Source organism: Alligator mississippiensis, chromosome 1, assembly GCF_030867095.1.
Source record: "Alligator mississippiensis isolate rAllMis1 chromosome 1, rAllMis1, whole genome shotgun sequence".
NCBI lineage: Eukaryota > Metazoa > Chordata > Crocodylia > Alligatoridae > Alligator > Alligator mississippiensis.
This window is the reverse complement of record NC_081824.1, coordinates 137,865,211-137,881,151: the sequence shown is the minus strand read 5'-3', so window position 1 is coordinate 137,881,151 and position 15,941 is coordinate 137,865,211.

The window sequence follows — 15,941 nt, the reverse complement described above, 5'->3', positions numbered from 1 at the left end:
TGTCAGCATCTAAAATTAAAAATTATTATTAAACAAGTTTCCTATATAGTTAGTGTTCCGTATTCTCAGTTTTTATTTAAAAAAAACCCAACAAATCCAGGAATTTTCAAGGGTTTATCTTCAAAGCATAAAAACTGGGATGGAATCAGGATAAAAGGAAGAAAAGGAAAAAATCAGTTTAAATAAGGGGAAAATTGGCAGTGAGGGAGGGAAGAAGTAAGGCTGGGACTAGGGAAGGGGTGGGGGGAGGGGTGTGGCACAGCCTGTTGGCTGCTCCTGGAGCTGCAGCAGGGACCAAAGCGGGGGGGGGGAAGTTGTCAGTGAGTGGGACAGCTGCAGGCTGGGGGGGCCTGTGCTGGGCTGTTCCCAGGGGGTGCATGCCCCTGGATCAGTGGCAGGAAGCACATCCATCACACCCTGCCTTTCTTCCCTGGCTGCATTTGCGCCCCTCCCCTCTGCTGCAGGTGCAGTGACCCAAAATAAAGAAGATGAGTTTCCTCTCTCCTGCAAAAAAGTATTTTAATTGTAACCATCCCAAGACTCAAGAAACACAGCTCCCCACCTTTACCTGCCTGATTTCAGCTGCCAACAGTCAACACACCAGGCAATATCACCACATGATACAGGTGACATTTTCAAGAGGGGTGGAAAAATGGGTGAGCATGCAGGAGGCTCATGGACCTGGCTGCCTCATTAGAGGAGGGAACCACAACAGCACTATGAGGTACGGTATCATGATGGTATAAGGAAAAGATAAGAGACCAATGGGATCCCCCACCCCCATCTGACAGAGGTAAAAGGAGAGGTCAGCCAGGTACTGTACTACAGAAGGAGACCTAAGTGGATAGCAGATCCATGCTTATGCTGGTATCTCACCATGCAGGATTTCAATGTTTTCTTCTTTCTAGGATTCAGCTCATCTGCTCTTGAAAATATTTTGAGTTTCTTTAAAAAATAACTGAGTCTCATGGAAACTCACTCCATCCAGAAAAGTCTCTTTCTCTTTTTAATGCTCATAGCATGCTTAAACTCCAGGAGAAAGCACAAAAGAAAACTTCAGTATCCACAGACATATAAGCTCCTTCTCCTGTTGGCCTGGGGTAGATTCAGATCAGCAACCTAGACCAGAAAGGTTCATGCCTGTGTTCCTTGTCCTCACAGCCAGTCTGCTATGAATGAATTAATGACATTTTTTTTAATGTAGGGCTCAGCCCTGCAAGGCACTGAACACCACCAGCTTCCATTATGTTCAAAAGAAGTTAAACAATGTTCAGCACTTTTAAGAATCAGACTTTTTTCTACTACATATGAACATGGCCATACTAGACTGAAAACTGAAAAGAACATGGACAAGTTAGCCCATTTTGGTTTATATGTTTGCATTCATTTTTTGTGTCATAATCTGCATGTACAGACAAACAGAAACTTTATTTATATAAAAAATGCAATTATAATTGCATTTTAATTTACCCTAGCTCAAAGTATGCACTTCTCCCGTGAATTTATCTCCACTGTAAGAAAATACTAAGATTTCAGTTAGATATGTAACCCTGCTAACGTTATGCATTCTCTGTTATGGTCACTGGCTGTGTCTACACAAGATGCTGACTGTGCAGTCATTACTACACAGTCATTTAGTGCTTGTATAAACAAGCACTAAATAACTGTGTACTAACTGGAGTTACTGCTCAGTAGCATTGCCAAATGGCTTTTAGGTGACTGCGCAGAATCTTGTCACTACTGCACAGTAGCATCGTGTAATGCTTCCTGCCATGTGATGCTACTGCACAGTCAGCATCTCATGTACACACAGCCACTATGTATTTTTTTAGTATCTATAATTGAAGGTTTGAGCCTACTCACACCCAGGTTTACTGTTAGTAGGCCTGCTTTTACTGCTTGATGGTAAAATGTGCAAATGTAAAGGGCAGGTGGGTCAGATATTTGTGTCCACGGGCCCTCCTTTCCAAAACAGCGAAGTGTGTAGGTATGCAAAAGTTTAAAATGGAAAGTTAGAGAGGGCTCTGAGAGGTCAGCACTCACTTTGAGCTGGAAGAGATGTGCAGTGGGTGACCTTCTTTTCCAACACAGAAAAAGCGTATGTGTGAGGAGCAGAAGAGATTGTAGACAGGAATATAGCAGGGCAGTCTGGCCCTTTAAGTGGGATGGGCAGCTCTGAAGTAGGAGCCCAGCTGCAGGCGATCAGCTGCTAGTTCAAAGCTCAGGAGAAGAGAGAGCAAGCAGCCTGAGCTGGGGAAGAAGTAGTTTGTGGTCAGGAGGCAGACTGGAAGCCAAAGGAGCTTGCTTCTAGGAAGAGCCAGAGCTAAAAGGGTCCTCACCTGCTGCCTGGAGAAAGACTGAAAACTTTGCTCTGTCATTTGCTGCTTGACCACTGAGAATACACTGAGACGTTCCAAAGGTCACCTTGCTAACCGATGGTGCCTCAGCTTTACCTGTGTCTTGCCAGCATTTAGCAGAAGGGATTGTGCCAGCTAGCGTATCAAACCCTGGTCTGGTCATATGCTGAGAAATAAAAGCCTCCTCCCCTCCTTAGATGGGGACTTCCTTTTTGGTCAAAGGCTCTGAAATTACACTTGTCACTGACAAGTATGTCATAAGAGATAACAGAGGATTTATTATAAAGACAAAAGCAGTCATAAGAAATCAAGGACCATTTGTTGAGATACAGACAAATGGAAATATCAGAACAATGATTTTCTCTTATCCTAAACTCTAAGAATATAACTTCCACTTATTAGCTCAACAGATTAGAAAGCAGCCATTGCCTCTGACCTTCTTGTCAGGGTTTTCTGCAAATTCTCTTGTCAGCCTATCACACTCACCCCACTAGCTGAAGGACCAAAGCACCTTATGCCTGGAAAATTTTAGACAAACACTTGCTCCTGTGGCAAGGTTTAAGTACGGTTTCTTATCTGGCCATTTATGTATTATCCATTGAATTCTTGGAGTTCATACTATGCATTTGAATTCCTGCTCCACAAGGGTATATCTGTTTACCAGATCCAGAGATGGCTTTCAGACATAAAGACTGTGAATCTAATATCCTAAGAATCCTGAATCTTACTTAATTTTCCAACTTAATGTCCTTCCCTGAATAGCCAGGTGTTATTTGCCACAGTCCTCTCCTTTTAGAATGCAAATTTGTCTAGAAGGGCCTATTCATGTGTCTCAGACCACTTTGAATGGCCATTAAACATAACCATGTTGGATACTAATTCTCAGTAATTACTTCTCTCAGTCATTTAGGCTTTGGCCCTCTCCCAGATGCAAAACCCACTGTTTAAGGAGTAACATTATCATGTTATGCAATCCTGGCCTTACTATATGCGCCATGGCATAAAGTGATGCCTGCCACTTTAAGAGGAGCTGGCAAGCTGCAGAGCAGCTGGCAGGTGGGCTCAGGCCGAATTAGGTGGTCACCTGACAGCTACGAGGCTGCCTGGTTGGATGAGGACTGGGCAGCCAGAGTATAAGTCCAGAACCAGGGAGTAGGCTGCTAGATGCAGCTGGGGAACCAAAGGATTAACATCACCTGGCATGAGGACTGCCGCTCCGGTAATGCCTGGCAGTTAGAGTAGGAATTATGGGGAAGGAGGAGGATCCTTCTGGTCCTGGGTAAGACCTGAAACTGTGCCCTGCTGGGGTTGCATGGTGTGGTGGAGCTGCCTGTAGCGGGCAACCCTCAGGAAATGCCACACCTGAGTCTCCCCAGTGAAAGATGAGGATGGGGCACTGGAAAGCCTCAGCCCCTGCTGCCTTGTGGGTCACCCTGTAAAGGGGAAAGGCTAGGGGGGCACACCCCAACAGAAAAGCACAGGACCCAGGTCCACTGAGGGGGGGGCCTGAGGCGGGGTCCAGGCCCATGGAGTAGGGCCTGAGATAGCAGCCAAGGCCCACTGATTGGAGCCTGAGGCCCAAGGGGCATGAGGCCCAGGAGCCGGTTGAGGGGCAGTGAGTGAGCCAAGTGAGGGGCAGAGAATGGCCCATGAGGGGCAGAATAGTGGCCTAGAGAAGGAGCCAGGAGGCCAAGGCCCACAGAATGGGACTGGAGGTCAAGTCTGAACCATAGGCCAAGTGCAGCCCAGCAAAGAGGCTGGGGGAGCAATAAGGCAAATTGGATGCCATCTGAGAGGCACAAGACACAGTATTAGGGGAGGTTCAAAGCCATGTGTTTAGCAGGACTGTTCGAAACTTCAGTCACTGATTTGATTTGGCAGAAATTTGGCCTGATTTGGTGGCTGAATCTCCAAATCTGAATCAAATCAGGAGACCCTTTAATCTCTCTGAATCGAATCGGAACCCTCTGAATTGTTTCAGAGAGATTCAGAAAGATTCAGTGATTCAGACATAGACACAGCTTTAAATGTTTTTTCTACATACCTCTAGGTAGCAGGCAATTTGTGAATGCTGCGATGCTGGGGCACATGGAGTGTCCCACAGAAGCACGGGGGGCTCCCCAGCACACTGGGCAGCAGATCTGGAAGTGGACCAGAAGCACTTCTGGTCCATTTCTGGGTCCACCGGGGAGCACGCAAGGAGGCCCCTCCATATCCCCCGGCTCAGCGACTGATGCCTTCTGGTTCTAGGGGGGGCACCCGGGGTCCCCCTGCAGCTGATCACTGAGCCAGGGGAGGCACAGGGGGGGCTCCCCTGCATGTTTCCCAGTGGGACCCAGAAGTGGACCAGAAGTATTTCAAGTCCACTTCCAGGTACACTGCCGAGCATGTGGAGGAGCCCCTACCTGCATTCCTGTGGGACACTCCATCTGCCCCAGCATCACAGCATTCACAAGCCACGCTAGTACCTTGAGGTACATAGAAAAAACATTTAAAGCTGTGTCTATGTCTGAATCGCTGATTCTCCGAATCAGCATCGAATCTTCAGATTCAGTTTTGGCCAAATCGAATCAGGGACAGTGATCTGAATCAACGAATCAAATCACTGTCCCTGATCCAAATCCAAATCAAATAAGGCCCACTTTGCACACCCCTAATGTTTAGGCCTTTGGCATCAGGGCCACAAAATGAGCAGCCTCCCACGTGTAAATATCAATGTTTGGTGACATTGAAGGAATGGCAGACTAATATGATCCTCCAGGCCCAAAAGAGAGAAGCAAGGGGGGTAAGAGTGCTCAGAAACCCCCTTGGCTCAGCAAGGGCATTCAGGAATCCCTGAGGATTGAAAGGAGGGCATACAACCAGTGGAAGGGAGGAGCTATTACCAAGGAGGAGTACTGCTCGGCCCGTGAGTGTAGGAGGGCTATTAGGAAGGCCAAGGTAGAGATGGAACTCAGGCTAGCGTCCAGTATTAAGGACAACAAAAAATACTTTTTCAAGTACATTGGGAGAAAGAAGAGGGCACCGGGCAATGTAGACCCCCTGCAAGATGCAAACGGCAATCTTGTGGCTACACCAGACAAGAAAGCTGATATTTTTAACAGTTACTTTGCCTCTTTTCTTGAACAAGGACCAGAACTTCCCACCTACCAGAGGTAGGGATAATCTTGGGGATAGCTCTGTCAGGCCTTCAGTCAGTGAAGATGTAGTTAGGGAACTTCTGGAAGGGCTAGACATTTTTAAATCTGCAGGTCCAGATGCCCTCCACCCAAGGGTGTTGAGGGAGCTGGCAGGGGTCATCGCGGAGCCCTTGTCCCGGCTATATGAGCATTCATGGTCATCTGGCCAGGTGCTAGGGGATTGAAAACTGGCTAATGTGGTCCCAATTTTCAAGAAAGGGAGGAAGGAAGACCCACGTAACTATATGCCTGTAAGCCTCACCTCGGTGCTCAGGAAGATCTTGGAGAGAATCATCAAGGAACACATCTGTGGGGGGCCTGCAGGGGAGATCATGCTCAGGGGCAATCAGCATGGGTTCATCAAAGGCAGGTCCTGCCTGACCAACCTGATTGCCTTTTATGACCAAGTAACTAAATCCTTGGATGGTGTCACCATGGACATAATCTTTCTAGACTTTAAGAAGGCCTTTGATACTGTCTCTCACCCCATCCTCATCAATAAATTAAGCAACTGCGGCATTGATGCCTGAACAGTTGGATGGGTGAAAAATTGGCTGATGGGGCACACCCAGAGAGTAGCGGTGGACGGATTGTACTCAACCTGGTGAGATGTGAGCAGTGGGGTACCCCAGGGTTCGGTCCTCGAGCCCGCACTGTTTAACATCTTCATCAGTGACTTGGACGAGGGGGTGGAAAGCTTGCTGTCCAAGTTTGCTGATGACACTAAGATGTGGGGTGAGGTAGACACACTTGAAGGGAGAGAGAGGCTGCGACTAGATTTAGACAGACTACAAAAGTGGGCAGATGAGAATAGGATGGGGTTCAACGTAGACAAATGGAGGGTGCTGCACCTTGGGAGAAGGAATCCACATCATACATACAGGCTGGGGAGTTCCCATCTTGAAAGCACAGAGGCAGAAAGGGATCTTGGAGTCATTATTGACTTCAAGATGAACATGAGCCACCAATGCCAGACCGCAGCCAGCAAGGCCAGCCATACCTTGTCATGCATCCAAAGGCGCATCTCAAGCCGGTCCAGAGAGGGGATACTCCCTCTCTATGCGACTTTGGTCAGGCCGCAGTTGGAGTACTGCGTCCAGTACTGGGCGCCGCACTTCAAAAGGGATGTGGCCAGCCTGGAGAGGGTTCAGAGGAGGACCACCCGCTTGGTGAGAGGGCAGCAGGACAGGCCCTACGAGGAGAGACTGAGGGACCTGAACCTGTTCAGCCTCAGCAAGAGGAGGCTGAGGAGGGACCTGGTGGCTGCCTACAAACTCCTCAGGGGAGATCAACAGCAAATAGGTAGAGCCCTTTTCTCCCCAGCACCACCTGGGGTGACAAGGAACAATGGTAATAAGCTGATGGATAGGTTTAGGTTAGAGATCAGAAGGCAGTATTTTACAGTTAGGGTGGCCAAAATCTGGAACCAACTTCCCAGGGAAGTGGTCCTCCCCCCTACCTTGGGCAAATTCAAGAGGAGGTTGGACGATCACCTATCTGGGGTCTTGTGAACCCAGCATTCATTCCTGCCTGTGGCAGGGGGTCAGGCTAGATGATCTGTTCAGGTCCCTCCTGACCCTAGCTACTATGAAACTATGAAACTATAATGTGGGCGAGCTGCCAACTTGTGGAGCCCCAGGAGTGTCCCCCTGTCACACTATAACATGTAAGAAATACATTTATATCTAATACCACAGTGTATATAAACATAAGGCAAGAGGCAAGGATTTCCTAGGGTGATAAATTTTATTGGACCATGTGGAGGAGACTTACCTGAAGCTGGAGAGAAGAGGCGGTACGCGGCGCCGGCGGCTGCTGGAGGTGAAAGTGAAACCATGGTGGCTCCTGCCACCACAGTTCAAGATCAAAAGGAAAACCCACAGTGGAGCCAGAAGGGGCCAGGAATGGCTCCCATGTCTGTGTGGGTGTGCTTTGTAAAAGCGTGCCAGGGGCAACTGGCCAAGCAGCCACCCTGTGCTGGGATAAAAGCCCCAGCAGGAAGGAAGCTGGGGGAACCAGAAGAGGCATTTCCACCCGGCTCAGAGAGGTCAAAGAGAACCAAGGGGCCGGTGGAAGAGTAGACATGGTGGCACCCCAGAGGGGGAACCACGGGAGACAAGGTGGGCCAGCTAGGGCCCAGTGAGTCATCTACGAGGCCAGCGTGGGCAAAGGCCACCAGCAGCGGTGATTGGGATACTGGTGAGGACAATGGAGCCAGAACCCAGATGCAGACGATGGGCAAGAGGTACCAAACCTGGGGAGAGGGTAACCCATCAAGGGGACCCGAAGCCCAGGTAGAGGCTGACATCGCGTGAATTAGGAAACACCAAAGGGCAACGATGGACACTCAGTGCCCGTACCATCAGTAGCTCACAGCCATAGCCATTAAGAAAATGAGCGTCAGTAAGGGCCAGAACACTGGCCTTGATGGATAACATCATGGTTGACATGAGGCGGGGTGTAGGGGAGGTGGAGCCCCGAGAAACAATAATCATGAGGATGACCGAGGGGGAGTACCAGGGGAGACGGGATTAAATATCTTCCTCCTGCTAAAGAACCAATCATCATCAAAGACGTGGCAGGAGAGACCCCTGGGCAGCTGACCCAAGGCCGCTCCCAGTAGCCTGGCCGTGCAACCTAGAAGGTGGCGGCGAGGTTCGAAGGAGACCCAGATGTGTGGTAGTACTTTTGGATCTGCTGTGTAGTAGGGCTGTGTGAAATGGCACCGTTCTGTTTTGCCTTGAGTTTCAAGGTTTCAACGGAACAGCATTCCATTTTGAATTTCGTTTCAATTCGAAACAGCTGTTCCATTTTGCTTCATCGAAACAGCGAGGCTGTTTTGACACTGTTTCAATGTTTTGCTAGATTTGGCTGGGGAAAGGAATTCAGCCCAGCTTGGGTGACACCCCATCCCCAGCACTAGATCAAGCTGGGGGCGGGAAGTCAGCCCAGCTAGTGCTGGGGGTGGGGAGTCAGCCCAGCTGAGCAATCTGGCTCAGTTCTTTTCCCCAGCCCAATCACAGCACTGGGGAGGGGAACTGAGCCCGGGCTCAGTTCCCTTCCCCTGCGGTGTTATCGGCTTCCCGTAGCCCAGTGCCAGGAGATGGGGAGAGTCAGGGATGTGCTCCTGGCTGCTGCTTGGAGCGCAGCCCTGGTTCTCCCCTTTCTCTCACCACCTTAATGCTGGCTGCTTCAAAACTCAAAACATTTCAAAACTTTAAAAACTTTTCGACTAGCCTTGTTTTGTTTCAAAAGGCTGTTTTGAAGCCCTTCATTTTGATTCAATTTCACTGTTTCGAGCTCGAAACGAGTCAAAACAGTGTTGAATCGAAACAGTCAGCGAAATTTTGCACAGCCCTACTGCATAGTAGTCAGGTATGTCACAAGGAGTGTAAAAATAAGATTTAAGATCTCTTTTATTGGACCAACTATCACCCTAAGAAATCCTTGCCTCTTGTATAATTTCTGGACCAATCTTGTTACAACATCACCATTACAATACTATAAACATAAGGATGGAAAGGTTAAATACAGCTTGACAGTACTTATATACAGAGACCACACATACCATATCAGTAAAATGGATTCAAGAAAACATGTATGACATTCAACAAAGACCTCAACATTTTATGAGTTCATGATAGAGGCCATGATCATATTTTTACCTTAAATCTTATTTTTACTCCCCTCGTGATCCTTTCCATTCATCAGAATCCAAAGGCATTCTGACAATGGAGGCCTCCAGCAAATATATGTGTAATCACTGTGGTTTCATTCATTATACTCCTCATCTTTGTCCTGGCAATAAGGCTCAGATGTTGTGAGATACAGGTTTCCTCAGGTTATGGTTTATGCTTCTGCTCTGCCCACCATCATTAGCAGCAGCACCAATCCCTTCATTTATTTCTATGTGGCAGGGCCATGGGAGGATGAGGTTTAGGGAGCCAATCCAGATGTTGCATGAAAGGGCACTGACAGAAGTAACATTTGTCATGATATCAGCCCTTGAAAGCACTGTAAAGCCATGACCTGACAGAAGTGGAAGGCTGCAGACGGCTTTAAAAGTGCCTGATTGCATGACAGATTAACCCTCATTAAATGTGGGTTCAGATGAAGGCACTCCAAAGTGAAATGGCATAATTAACTTCTGTTTGTCCCCACCCTGAGGGGGCTCCAATCTACATACCCCTCTCCTCCCCCCCCAGCTCAGGCTGGGCAAACCCCAGCCTGAAGCTCCCTTCCCTGCCTTCTCCCCCTCCCATCCTGAAGATAAGACCAGAGTTGGGGTTGGGGGGCGGGAAGGACTAGAGGAGAGAGGCTGCAGACAGGCAGTTCCTCCTGCGTTGGCTCCAAAGTGGAGCTCAGTTCTCCCCACCTCCACCACACCAACCGAACAGCAAAGGTCTGTTGGGTCAGGGGGGTTGCTCTAACTCATAGTGCTTCCTATGAAGTGCCATGAGTTACAGTGGGGAGCTGCACTTCTGCCAGCACCCAAAGAGCCTTAAAGAGTGGGACTGAAATGGTAGCTTGAGAGCAGAAATAAAACCAAGAATGGAATAGAAATCCAGGAGAGAGATGCAAAATCTCTGGCAGCAGAATAAATTCTGTAGATTATATAACACCAGAAATTCTATGGAAACAAGTTGCTCAACTCTACTCTGAATGCTATGGTAATAGAAAGTAAGCATATGCTCCTAATGTGGGATGTGGAGTATATATGTGAAGAGAATGTATATTATTCATTCCTCTATAGCCTCTGTGTAAAGCAACACCTAGATTAGGGAAAAATATTTAATGCAGTGGAGGACAGTAACTGGTAGGTATGATTTAATTTTTTTGTCTAAAAAAATTAAGGTATTTGTGTATGTTATGTCTAGAGTTTTAATTTTTCCTGTATTTTGGAAAAATGGGTTAAATTCAACTTAGTCACCAACAAAAAAGAACACTAATGAAAATAAGAATATAAATATAATAAGAACAAAACAGTATCTGAGAGATGACTAAACTCTGTCCTCAGTTTTACTGTGGCAAATTTAGATATACTTCCTTGCACTCATGAAGGCTGATTTGCAAATGTAATGAGATTCCTTTAGACTTCCAGAGCCATGAGAATCAGATACAGGAGAGTGGATTTCAGGCTTGCTTAACTGAGGATTATTTTTTTAAATATCTAGAATGTTCACAGTGTGTGGCTATATGGACATTTCTGCTTAATCAAATGTTGATATTTGCCTGAAACAATGTAAGAAATAATAATGCTTAAGAAATGTACTATCTGAGATTTCCCTAAAATCTAAATTCTGTACTCAATTCATATGCAGGAAAGCTCCCACATACAGAGCTGCATCTCACTGGAGAATGTATCCCCAGAATAGTAGTGGCCCTGTCCAAGGGAGGATCCAGAGGGGGTGCAGTACTGCACCCCACTTTTGGATTGGACCACACTATGGGAGCCTCCAGGGATTTTTTTAAGCCCTTAAAGGAAATGAAAATCCCTTTCCCCTTCTTTCCCCCCTACCTCAACCCTGGCCTTCCTCTGTTGCTTTGCTTGCTGTGCTGAGTTGCATTCAAGCTGGGTTCAGCTGGGGACAGACAAAATGACACTGGGGATGGGTGGGGGGGATCCCCTTTCTTGTGTCTGCTCCCTTTGGTCAGGGCAATTGCTCTCCCACCTTGCTGTTACCATTCTCCCCATCCCCAGATGAGCTCAGCCTCAGCCCAGCCCAGCCCAGCCCAGTCTAGCTGTGACAAGCAGGAACAGCTCTGGTGCTTTCCCCCTCTGCTTCCCCCTTCCGCGCCTCCCAGAATAGCAGAGAAAGCAAAGGCAGCAGGCTGGGGAAAGGGAAGAGGAAGGGAAGGAGAGGAGAGGAGGGATTGTCACCTGTTTGGGGTGTTAGAAAAGTTCCTGGAGGCTCCTGAGGGCAGTCTGCCCACTTCGGTGGGACAGAGAGGCTAGGGGTACCATCACCCCTGAAGTGTAGGTTGCACTTCTGCAACCCTATTTGGGAATTCCTGATTCCACCCCTGGTCCTGTCTTAGAAAGAATCTGGGGGTTTTGTAAAATGAGATAAGAGACAGGGGCCCGGATAGTCCTGGGATTAGGGGGGTGGTGCATACACCTTCAGGAGGCCTTAAATGTCTATACACTAATGCTCGTAATATGGGGAGCGAGCAGGAGGAACTTGCCCTCCTGCCAGCTAACACAAACCCAGACACAGTGGGGCTCACAGAAACTTGGTGGGATCCAATGCATGACTGGGCGGTGAACATCAAGGGCTACAGGCTGTACAGGAGGGATAGAATGGGGAGGAAAGGCAGGGGTGTGGCACTCTATGTCAAAGAGCAATTCACATCCTCAACAAGCAGCACTGGGTCAAAGGAGGGGCCGACTGAAGTGCTCTGGGTCAGAATACAAAGGGGTTGGGGGAAAGGGACTTAATGGTGGGAGTCAACTACAGACCACCCAACCAGGGAGAAGAGCTAGACCAGGAATTCTCAGGTCATCTCGCAGAGACAGTTAAGTCAAAGGACGTGGTCATCGTGGGTGACCTAAACTATCTGGACATCTTCTGGGAAGAGCAGTCAGCCAGGTCTGACTGCTCACATAGGTTCCTAGCCATGTTACAGGACCTCCATCTAACCCAGGAGGTGCACAGTCCTACCAGGGGAAAAGCCTTGTTAGACTTGGTCCTGGCCACAAGCAACAACCTGGTGAGGGGACTGCAGGTGCTTGATCACATGGGTGATTGCAATCATCGCCTATTGGAATTCACCATCCAGTGCAGGGTGGCAAAGGCCTGCAGCTCTGGACTTCAGGCAAGACAGCAGCCCTGGACTTCAGGAGGGCAGATTTCATTGAGCTAAGGAGACTTGTTGGGGAGGCACTGAGGTCCCAGAGGGGTGGGGAGTTGGGAGTCCAAGAAGAACGGTCATTCCTGAAGGAGACGATCCTCCAAGCCCAAAGTGTGGCAATCCCAACATGGATCAAAGGGGGCAAGAGTGCTCAAAAGCTCCCATGGCTAACCAAAAGCATCCAGGAATGTCTCAGAGCTAAAAAGGAGGCGTACACCCAATTGAAGCGAGGGGCCATCACCAGGGAGGACTATACCTCCATTGCTCAGGATTGTAGGGGGCCTGTTAGGAAGGCCAAGGCAGAGATGGAACTGGGACTAGCAACCTGGATCAAGGATAACAAGAAATCCTTTTATAAATACATAGGGGGTAAAAAGAAGGTTCCGGGTAACGTGGGGCCTCTGCAGGACACGCTAGGAAATCTGGTGCTCTCACCAGATGACAAAGATAACCTATTTAACAATTTCTTTGCCTCCATTTTTCTGAGCAGGGACCAGGTCATCCTCCCCACTGGGATCCCCGATGGTCCCAAGGGAGGCACAGCCAGGCCCAGGGTCAGAGACGACCTAGTCAGGGAACTTCTGGTGGGACTGGACATGTTCAAATCAGCAGGTCCTGATGATCTCCACCCCAGAGTGCTGAGGGAATTAGCAGAGGTCATTGCAGGACCCCTGGCACGGCTTTACGAGCACTCATGGTGCTCTGGTGAGGTGCCAGAGGACTGGAAAAGAGCCAATGTGGTCCCCATTTTCAAAAAAGGGAGGAAGGAGATCCAGGAAATTATAGGCCTGTTAGTCTTACCTCAGTCCTGGGGAAGCTGTTTGAGAAAATTATCCAGGAGCACATCTGCGAGGGACCAGCAGGGGAGATTATGCTTAGGGGCAACCAACATGGGTTCATTAGAGGCAGGTCCTGTCAGACCAACCTGGTGGCCTTCTATGACCAGGTCACAAAATCCTTGGACGCAGGTGTCGCAGTGGATGTAGAACTTCTGGACTTTAGGAAGGTCTTTGACACTGTCTCTCACCCCATTATCGTTAAAAAATTAGGAGATTGTGGTGTCGATGCCTACACAGTCAGATGGGTCGCCAATTGGCTGGAGGGCCGCACCCAGAGAGCAGTGGTGGACAGGTCATTTTCGACCTGGTGGGATATGGGCAGTGGGGTCCCCCAGGGCTCGGTCCTGGGGCCCGCACTGTTCAACATCTTCATCAGCAACTTAGACAAGGGATGAAAAGCACCTTGTTCAAATTTGCAGATGACACTAAGATGTGGAGAGAAGTGGGCACGCTAGAAGGGAGGGACAGGCTGCAATTGGATCTGGACAGGTTACAGGGGTGGGCGGATGAGAATAAGATGGAATTCAATACTGACAAGTGCAGGGTACTGTACCTAGGGAGAAAGAACCAGCAGCATATCTACAGGCTGGGGAACTCCCTTCTCGTCAGCACAGAGGCAAAAACGAATCTTGGAGTCATTATAGCCTCCAAGATGAACACTGGCCACCAATGTGGGGATGCAGCCAGGAAGGCTAACTGCACCTTGTCACGCATCCACAGATGCATCATGAGTAGGTCCAAGGAGGTGATCCTCCCCCTCTATATGACATTGGTCAGGCCGCCATTGGAGCACTGCATCCACTTCTGGATGCCGCACTTCAGGAGGGATGTGGACAGCATGGAGAGGGTCCAGAGAAGGGCCACTTGCATGATCAGGAGGCAGCAGGGCAGGCCCTACGAGGAGAGGCTACGAGACCTGAACCTGTTCAGCCTCCACAAGAGAAGACTGAGAGGGGATCTGGTGGCCATCTATAAACTGGCCAAGGGAGACCAGCAGGCAATGGGAGAGTCCCTGTTCCCCTGAGCACTACTGGGAGTAACAAGGAATAATGGCCGTAAGTTGACTGAGAGTAGATTCAAGCTAGATATCAGGAGGCATTACTTCACAGTCAGGGCGGGTAGGATCTGGAACCAACTTCCAAGGGAAGTGGTGTTTGCTCCTACCACAGGGGTCTTTAAAAGGAGGCTAGATAGACACCTTGCCAGGGTCGTTTGACCCCAGCTTTCTTTCCTGCCCATGGCAGGGGGTCCAACTTGATGATCTGCTCAGGTCCCTTCCGACCCTACCAACTATGAAACTATGAAGCACTGTTGTAAATCAATTTCACTGTTCTAAAGAATTACATCCATTCTGGTCAACACTATCATTTTAATTCTCTCTCTTTACAAATTTTAAATTAAATTTTCCTGCTGAAGCAGATCCTAGTACTTTCACACTTTCATAGATTTTAAGGCTAAAACAGGGTGCATCTACACATGCATTTTGCTGCAGAGCTGATGAATTAGCTCTGCAATAAAACATCACCATCTACACATGCACCTCTACCAAGTTGCAGCAAGGGAAGTTTAGGTTAAATATTAGGAAAAACTTTCTCATTAGGAGGGTAGTAAAACACTGGAACAGGTTACCCAGAGAGGTTTTGGAATCTCCATCCTTGGAGGTTTTTAAAACCCAACTAGACAAAGCCTTGGCTGGGATGATATAGTTGGGGATGGTCCTGCTCTGAGCAGGAGGTTGGACTAGATGGCCTTCTGAGGTCCCTTCCAACACTAATTTTCTTTGATTCTATGACTAGGGTTCAGTAAACTAATCAACTCCACTGTAGGATAGTACTGCCCAACATACATACTATCCTACAATGGAGTACTTACACACAGCGAAATGCATGTGTAGATGGTGATGGGGCTGGTTGGGGCATGAGGGTGCTACAGTGTGGGGGATGTCTGCCAGCTAGCCCCACATTGTAGCATCCTCATGCCCCAGCCAGCCCCTCCACAGCATACTGAGCATGGCAGAAGGAGCTCTGGGCTGGCAGGCTGACCCTCTAGGCCCCCTGCCAGTCAGGGCTGTTCTGCCCTGGCTCAACATGCTTCAGTCCTAGGCACACATGTAAACACAGTGCCCGACAGCAATAAGCTCTGGCGCAAACTGCACCAGAGTTTATTGCTACACGTTAAATTGGACATGTCAATGCACCCACAGACATTTAGGTCAGATACTCTGACCTCATCTGTATTCTTTCCATAAAGATCATCCAAAAATCTTGTACCAAACCTTGCGTGGTTTTGCGGTTAACTACCCCAAAACTAGCACTGCTATGGCCACTTCCAAGCACACTGCACATGCTGAGCACTTGTTTCCACAACAGGAACTTTCTAAGATTTCTCTTAATATATATGTCTGTCCAACTGATATTACAGGGACTGGCATGTGCTGATAACCTTGGGTGCCCCTGACTGGTGCTTCTAGGAAGCATTTAGTCCCGAGTGAGCCCATGGTAGAATTATAGTGCATACCATACTATCAACAGCATCTGTATTTTTGCTGCTTTTTGGAATAAACAACCCTCATTGCTGTGGGACTCTTAAAGAAAGTCAGTTCATTGACTGTTCTCTTTCATTTCTCTTGAATCTATTTATTGAAGATCTGAATCCACTCTTTTACAAATGTCTACTAGATTTTCAGATATGTTTTAAATGTTTTTGTTGGTTCC